This window comes from Miniopterus schreibersii, assembly GCF_964146895.1.
Source record: "Miniopterus schreibersii genome assembly, chromosome: 7".
In the NCBI taxonomy this organism is placed as follows: Eukaryota; Metazoa; Chordata; class Mammalia; order Chiroptera; family Miniopteridae; genus Miniopterus; species Miniopterus schreibersii.
This window is the reverse complement of record NC_138108.1, coordinates 74,614,943-74,623,186: the sequence shown is the minus strand read 5'-3', so window position 1 is coordinate 74,623,186 and position 8,244 is coordinate 74,614,943. Positions and strand designations below refer to the sequence as shown.

Below are 8,244 nucleotides of genomic sequence, written 5' to 3'. Positions count from 1 at the left end.
CCTCTAGACCCACCCTCCCCTTTTTTTTAAATAAGGGGATGTTGAATTTTTTTCAAAATTTTTTTGCCTCTGTTAAGATAATCATGTGACTTTAGTTTTTTTTTATTCTATTAATATGGTATATTACATTTACTGATTTGCCTGTGTCAAACCATTCTTGTGTACCAGGGGTAAATCCCACTTGATCATGGCGCACGATCCTTTTAATGTGCTGTTGAATTCAGTCTGCTCGTATTTTGTTGAGCATTTTGCACGTATGTTCATCAGGGATGCTGGCCTGTAGCTGTTGTTGTGTCCTATCTCGCTCTGGTATCAGGATAATGCTAGCTTCATAAAAATGAATTTGAGAGTGTCCTCTCTTCAGTTTTCTGGAAGGGTTTGAGGAAAATTGGTGTTAATACCTAAAATATCTGGTAGAATTCATAGGTGAGCCATCTGGTCCTGGGTGTTTCTTTGTTGGGAGGTTTTTGATTACTCATGATATTGGTTTGCTCAGATTTTCTATTTCTTCATACTTCAGACTTAATAGGTTGTATATTACTAGGAATCCACCCATTTTTTCCTAGGTTGTCCAATTTTTTTGGTATATAATTGCTTATAGTAGTCTCTTATGATTCTTTGTTTTTTGTAGTGTCAGTTGTAATGTCTCATCTTTCATTTATAATTTTCTTTGAGTTATTTTTTCCTTTGTGTCTCCCTAGGAGTTTGTCGGTTTTGTTTATCTTTCCAAACAACTAGTTTTTAGCTTTATTGGTCAATGAAGCTGCTGGATTGTTTCCCTGGTCTCCTTTTCATTCTTCTGTGATCTTTATCTCCTTCCTTCTGCTGACTTTGGACTTCATTTGTTCTTGTTTCTCTAATTCTTTGAGGTATAAAGTCAGGTTATTTATTTGAAATATTTCTTTTTAAAAAAAATGTAGGCATCTACACTTACAAACTTCCCTCATAGCACTACTTTTGCTGTATCCCATATGTTTTGATATGTAGTGTTTGCACTTGTGTTTGTTATAATATGTTTATTTCCTTTTTTTTTTCCTTTCTTTTAAAAAAAAAAAAATATTTTATTGATTTCAGAGAGAGGAAGGGAGAGGAAGAGAGACAGAAACATTAATGATGAGAGTCATTGATCGGCTGCCTCCTGCACGCCCCCAACTGGGGATCGAGCCCACAACCCTGGCACGTGCCCTGACTGGGAATCGAACCTCCATCTCTTGGATCCTAGGTCGATGCTCAACCGCTGAGCCACACTGACCAGGTTCCCTTTTGATTTTTTCCCCCCATTGACTTTTCAGAAGTGTGTTGTTTAATTTTATATATTTGTGAGTTTTCCTCCTGTTATTAATTTCTAGTTTCAAACCATTTGGTTGGAAAAGATACGTGGTATAATTTCAGTCTCTTAAAATTTGCTGAGACTTGTTTTGTGGCCTAACACGTGACCTGTCCTGGAGAATGCTCCCTGTGTGCTTGAGAAGAATGTATATTCTGCTGCTGTTGATGAAATGCTCTGTATATATTAGTGAGGTCTATTTGGCCTAAAGTATACTTAAAGTCCAATATTTCCTTATTGATTTTCTCTCTGGTTGATCTATATACATTGTTGAAAGTGAGGTATTGAATTTTACTGCTACTATTGTATTGTTGTATATTTCTCCCTTCAAATCTGTTTTTATTTGCTTCTTATATTTAGCTGCTCTGATGTTGAGTGCGTATACACTCACTGTTGTTATATTATTTTGATGAATTGACCCCTTTATCATTGTATAATGACCTTCTTTGTCTCTTGTGACAGTTCTTGACTTAAAGTAATTTTTTTGTCTGATGTAAATATAGTTACCCCTGATCTTTTTCAGTTTCGTCTTTGTGGAGTACCTTTTCCATCCCTTCTCTTTGAGCCTAGATGTGTTCTTGAAGCTGAGGTGAGTCTCATAGGCAGCATAAACTGGGCCTTGTTCTTTCATTCATTCGGCTACTCTATGCCTTTTGAAAAGAGCATTTAATCTATTTCCATTTAAAGTAATTATTTATAATTAAGGACTTGGCATCGTAATAGTTTTCTGGCTGTTATGTAGTTACTTTGTTCCTTCCACCCTCTCTTGCTGTCCTCCGTTGTGAATTGACAATTTTCCATAGTGGTATATTTTGATTTTCTGCTCTTTATCTTTTGTGTATATACTATAAGATTTGTTTCGTGGTTACCCTGAACCTTACTTAAAACATGTTTATAGATACAATAGCCCATTTTGGGTGAATAACTTAACTTCATCACATACAAGAACTCTACCCTTTCATCCCCGACCCATATTTTATGTTTCTGTCGTCACACTTTACATCTTTTTATACAGTGTCTGTTAACAAATTGTTGCAGCTGCTTTTCCTTTTCCCATTATGCTAGAGTTAAATGATCGACACACCTTTGTATTATACTATTAAAGCATTCTAAGGCTGACTGTATACTTGCCTTTTCCCATGTGTTGTTTATGCATATGTGTTCATGTTGCCAGTTCATGTACTTTTGTTTCAACTTCTTTCAGCATTTCTGATAAGGCAAGTCTAGTGGTGATGAACTCTTTTGGCTTTTTTATTTTTATTTTTACTTTTATTAGTATTTATTTTATGCTGAATTTACGCCCAGGCCATAAGTTTTTGTTTCTTCGGTTTCTTCTGGAATATCTTTTTCTTCTGGGCAGCCCCCTCTCCTGGTTCAGGAACAACCTGCTCCTTTTCAGTAGGACCATCTCAACGTGGCAGGGCGAGCTCATGTGTGGGTTAATCTGCCCAAGCTCTTTAAATTCTAGGCCACATTTTGGGAGCTTTGCTCACCTGGATGTGCTCAATGAGCCGAGAGTCTACATCTAAACCCTGAAGTTCAGCATTGCTCTCTGCATTTTTAAGCATGTGCAGCAAAAATTCAGCACTCTTTTTGGGCCACTGACCCGTGTCCAGCCTCACTGTTTGGCGTGGAGTTGGCTCACCTACCAACTCCACCACTGCAAAGATGGAATGACACACATTGCTTCTGTAATAACATCCTTCAGGTACTTGGTGGCTTTTTGAATATGCATGCCCTTGATGGCCTGGGCAGTTTCACGAGTGTTCTTAAAGTGATCATGAAGATTTGAAACTCTTGATTTGCATGATTTTGTGGGGTTTTCTGGGTCAAGTGAATAGCGACCCATTTTCAGAGGCCACCTCTGGCATTTTTGGAACTCCTTAGGCTTTTGTTGAGAAAGTATCTCACCTTCTGATTTGATGAACAGTTTTGCTGGGTGAAGCATTCTTAGTTGGCAGTTTCTTTCTTTCAGCACTTAGAATAATTCATCCCATTGTCTCCTGAGCTGCAAGGTCTGCCATGAGGAATCTGATAATCTCCTTAGGGAAGGTCACTTCTATGAAAGAACAATTTTTTTATACTGTTTTAAGATTTCTGTTTTATTTTATTTTTTTATTTTTATTTTTAAAAAATATATCTTTATTGATTTCAGAGAGAGGAAAGGAGAGGGAGAGAGAGAGCTAGAAACATCAATGATGAGAGAGTCCTTGATCGGCTGCAGCCCGCAACCCGGGCATGTGCCCTGACCGGGAATCGAACCCTGATCGCCTGCATCCTAGGTCGATGCTTAACTGCTGAGCCACGCCCAGCCAGGCTTCTGTTTTATTTTAAACAATTTTGTTATAATGTATCTTGGAGAAAGGTGTTTCAGATTGAGATATTGAGGTGACCTATTAGCTTTACCAACTTAGACGTCTAAATCTCTCCCAGGTTTGGGAAGTTCTCAGCCATTATTTCTTTAAGTAAGTTTTCTATCCCTTTCTCTCACTCTTCTCTGTCTGGGAACCCAGTGATGTGTACATTGTTTCTTTCATGACCCAAAAATCCGGAGCCAGTTTACTAGAGGTTTATTGCATTCCTTATTGGAGTTACGTTTCCCTGATTTTTGTAATCCGTGTAGTCTTGTGTAGGTGTCTGCATATTTGAAAAATATTTCACCTCTTTTAGACCTTATGGACTGACTTCAATAAGGGATGACTTCCACCTTTAGATGGGAACATGTTGGAGCATTCTGTGACCTAAAGTTTAGTGGTCCAGGATGCAAAGTGCAGGGGTGTATGGCAGCATTGGGTATGGGGTGGGCAGGACACTGGTGTTTCATTGATTTAGCACCAACAGCTGCATGGTCCTGAGAAAGTTTGTGGGGATCTTCAAAGGTTACAAGGGTTCTTGGGGACCTCATCAGTGCTTCCATGTTCAGCAGCGACATACCAAGAAAAGCAGCAGTAGTGGTCAGAGCCAGCAGCATGCATACACTTGGCCATGGAGGTTGGTTACAGGTGCCTGTGTAGTGGCAACTGCTTGCAAACACACACATACTGTTGGGAGCCAGGGCAGGCACCAAGGGCTGGGACCAACTGCAAGAGCACTGGCAGCTCTTGTGGCCTCAGCTGTCAGCATTTACTACTGTGGCTGGTGGGTCTTGCTATACACACAGGGCAGTGAAGACTGATGAAAGGTGTCGGGCCAGCAGCATGCAAGTGCACAGCTAGAATGGCTAGCCCTGAACATGCACGTGGCAGTGGGGGTCAGCTGCAGGGTTTTGGCTGGTGTCTTGCACTCACCCAGCTGCAGAGTCCTGGAATGGCTGCTAATGTGGTTCCAGGATCTGGCCAAGATGGATGATGAAGAGAATGGAGAGAGACTTGGGTAGCTGACATTAGCAATTGGAAATACTTGTGGGGCAAAGCCAGTGAAATCTGCAGGGAATCCACAGTGACTGTGCTGTCCCTTGGTTTCTGCAGTTGTGAGAGGTGCTGGATTTGTCTGCAGAGCAGGCCACTTGTGATTGCTCCTGCTGTGTGAGGCTGAGAAAATTGCAAAAAAACATACATTTACTAGACAATATGTTGCCAAGCAGATCTTACTAATAGTAAGTTAGTAGTTTGTCATCATCATTAAGCAGAACAGAAAAACATTAACAATATTATTATTTAAAAAATTTGAAAGTAATATGTATATTGTTGAACTTTGGGTAAATTCAACAAAATCAAAGAAAAAATAAAATAACTCTACCTCCTAGAAATACTGTATAATTTTTGTGTATTTTATGAACCATTTTGGTGTATTATGGTGTGTGTGTTTGTGTGTGTGTATGTATGTATATGTAATAGATAATGTACACTTGTTTCATACTTATTTAATATGTGTGAGTGTTGGCAGTGTCATACTAAGCTTATTAAAAGGAAACTTCAGTGAACTGGAGATTAATTCACCGTTTGCTGAATATTTAATGTGTGCTAGGCACTGAAGTTTCAGAGACAAAAATAATCCCCAGGAAACACACAAGTGGGGTGTGTGTGTGTGTGTATAAAACAGATGAGTAAATGCAAAGTTATAATGCAGTGTGATGAATGTTTTGATAGTGACAAGTTCTAGGAGCTTTGGAAATCACAGGAGACACTTGGGCCAAGGGAGACAGTGCAAGTAATCTTTTCTTTACCTGGAGCAGGTGACATATGAACAGAGTATTGCAGCAAGAGTTGAAGATACCCAGGTGAACAGGTAAGAGAGGGCACCCCAGGGAGAGGGACAATAGGTGCAAAGCCTCTGATCGCTAAGATTATTTCTGAGTACAGTCCTCTGACCTCAATTTTATCCAGGAGAAATAGCACACTGACTATATTTTTCTATATGCCAATAGAAACCTCAATTTATGGACCCATCAGCACAATGACTTTTCTTCTATCTGTTCCACTGAGTCATTTAGAATTCTAGGCTCACTTTTCTAGGGTAAAATTACAGGGCCTTTGCTATATCCAGTGGGAAATATATTTTTTACCCATGGCAGAAAATCTGTTTAATCGTTTGCACATAATAGAGTATACAGAATGCTGGTGCAGGGCTGGTAGGCGACACAGTAAAGGCAGAGAAAATCATTTGCCACAGGTTCGGGTGATGAATGTATGAGGCAGATCTTTGCCCTGGAAAAGAACATAGATTAAAGTGTGCTCAGTAGGGTGAAATCTCCCTGTGATGAGTGCCACAGCAGCTGTGCCAGCGGTTGTAGGGCAGGCACACATCTTGCTTAATGAAACCTTTACAAGGACAAAGTCCCTGCTCTAGTTTCCTCTAAAACTGAATAGGCAAAGAACCAAAGTTATCTTTATCTGACCAGATCACTTAAAAAAAATCATGAAGCCATAAAAAATAATCTCTTTGGTGCATGGAAATTTTCCGTGTTCCCAGACAGTAATACCCTTTCCCACTCCGCTCTTGTCTCACTGTGCACTGCACCTGGAAGTCACCTAGTCAGTGAGCAAGTGAGGAAGAGGGACTGATGACGGCCGTAGCTAACCTTGCGGGCAACTCGCCTGGTGCTTCTGCACATGCAACATTCCTTTCTCTCAGCAGCTCAGGGGGCAAAGTTGCACAGCTGCGAAGGCTGGGGCAGTGAAGGGCCCGTCTAAAGACACAGCCAGGTAGTGGCAGAGGAGGGCTTCAAACCCAGGTCTGCCTCACTTCAGACTCCAAATCCTTTTCTCTGGATCACTTCTGCTAAGCTATGTGGACTTAGGGCGTGACTGTTGGCACCGTGGATGTTCTGAAGAGGGAGCCCTGGGGTGCTCAGGAGTGCTTGGTCGGCGTGTCGGAGGAATAGCACTCAGCAGCTGAGGCTTTGGAGGGAGAAGGAAGGGTGCCCTCGTCGCCAAGCTCGGACTTGGGCTATACCCCTCTCTGCTCCTCAAGGACGCCACGCGGACGGTTGTCCTAGCTCCCTTCCGGTGCTACCTCTTGTTCCTTTCTATTGGATCATTCTTATCATTCAAAACACTGTAATCTTGAAATCAGCTTTCTCTGATTCCCACATCCCTCCTCCAGCTAACACCCTCTTTCTTTCCTTCCTGAAAGGCCGGTTATCTGTGCCCACTTCTACTCGTATTATTTCTCAAATCTGCTCTAGTTAGTCTTGTAGCATCACCTCTCAACAAAATCATTCTCGTCAAGCTCACCCATGGCCTTTGCGTCACCAAGTCCAGAGGTCATTCCTCAGTCCTTCTTTCACCCAGCCTTGCAGCAGGATGTGGCCCGGTTTCCCTCCTGAAAGCACTCTTTCCCCTCTGAGCCTTTAGGACCCCGCTGTCTCTATTCTGCTACGCCCGGCTGACCCTCAGCCTCCCGTGCTGGTCCCACCTGTGTCACTTAGGGGTTATGTCTGGCTGCTAATAAGAGAGTTCATAAATACAGTGGCTTAAACAAGGTACATGCTTCTCTCTCATGTAACATGAGTCTCACAGCCAACAGTCCAGGGCTTCACGTGTCATCAGGGGCCCAGCTCCCTCCCACTGGCTCCACTTCCATGGCACAGGCTTCCATTCCCCCCGTTGTCTCAGGGAATTGAAATGGCTGTTGTCGCCCTGGGCATCCTACCCACTTCTAGGCAGGAGGGAAAGCGCAGAAAGGTGCACTTGCAAACTGACACAACCGCCTTTGCAAGGTGACTGTCCCAAACGTAACCTACCTGAAACCGCGCGTGCGATTCTCACCTTTCAACTGCTTCCCTCACCAACTTTCCCAACTCCGTAGATGACAACTCCATGTGTACCAGGTCCTCAGGACGAGAAGCCTGCCGCTTTCCTTCTCTCATACCTGGAGTGTAGAGCCAGCTTCATATAGGAATTACGTTCAGGATCCCCCTACTGCTCACACCCGCCGCTTCCGTTTCCACTGTTTCATTTGCTGTTACCTCCCACCTGGGCTGTGACAGCTCCTAGCCGGCCTTCCTGTCCCCAACCTTGTCCACCTAATTTATTCTCCATTCAATAGCTGGAGTGACCCTGTGTAGAAAGTAAGGGGTCGTGTTTTATCTCTGTTCAAAGCCCACCTCCCCTGTTTGTTGCTATCAAAGTGGGATCCTTTGATCCTATCAAGTCCTTACCTTGAGCTTTCAATGTCCTTTATTATTGGCTTCACTCTCACCACTCCTCCTTCTTTCCTCAGCTCCAGGAGCTCTGGCCATCTTGCTGTTTCTCGAACACACTGGGCGTGCTACAGGTGTAGGGTCTTGAACTATGTCTTTTCTTTTCTCAGTGCATTGTTACCCCAAATATCTTCATACAGTTATTGCCTCAAGCCCATCTTTTGGAGAGGCCTTCTCTGGCCACCTTATATGAAACTGCACCCTGCTCTCTTAATATTTTCTTCTTTGTTAATTCTTTTTAAAAATACTTATTGGTACCTGACATACTCTTTTC

At 42.4% G+C, this 8,244-nt stretch overlaps 1 pseudogene across 1 annotated transcript; it reads right to left on the bottom strand.

Moving 5' to 3' along the window:
* Nucleotides 1-2,622: 2,622 nt before the first annotated feature.
* On the bottom strand, nucleotides 2,623-3,176 carry LOC308559428 (large ribosomal subunit protein uL22 pseudogene; annotated as a pseudogene). Its single transcript has one exon. The product of its transcript is annotated as a large ribosomal subunit protein uL22 pseudogene (transcript).
* Between the last annotated feature and the right edge of the window lie 5,068 nt (nucleotides 3,177-8,244).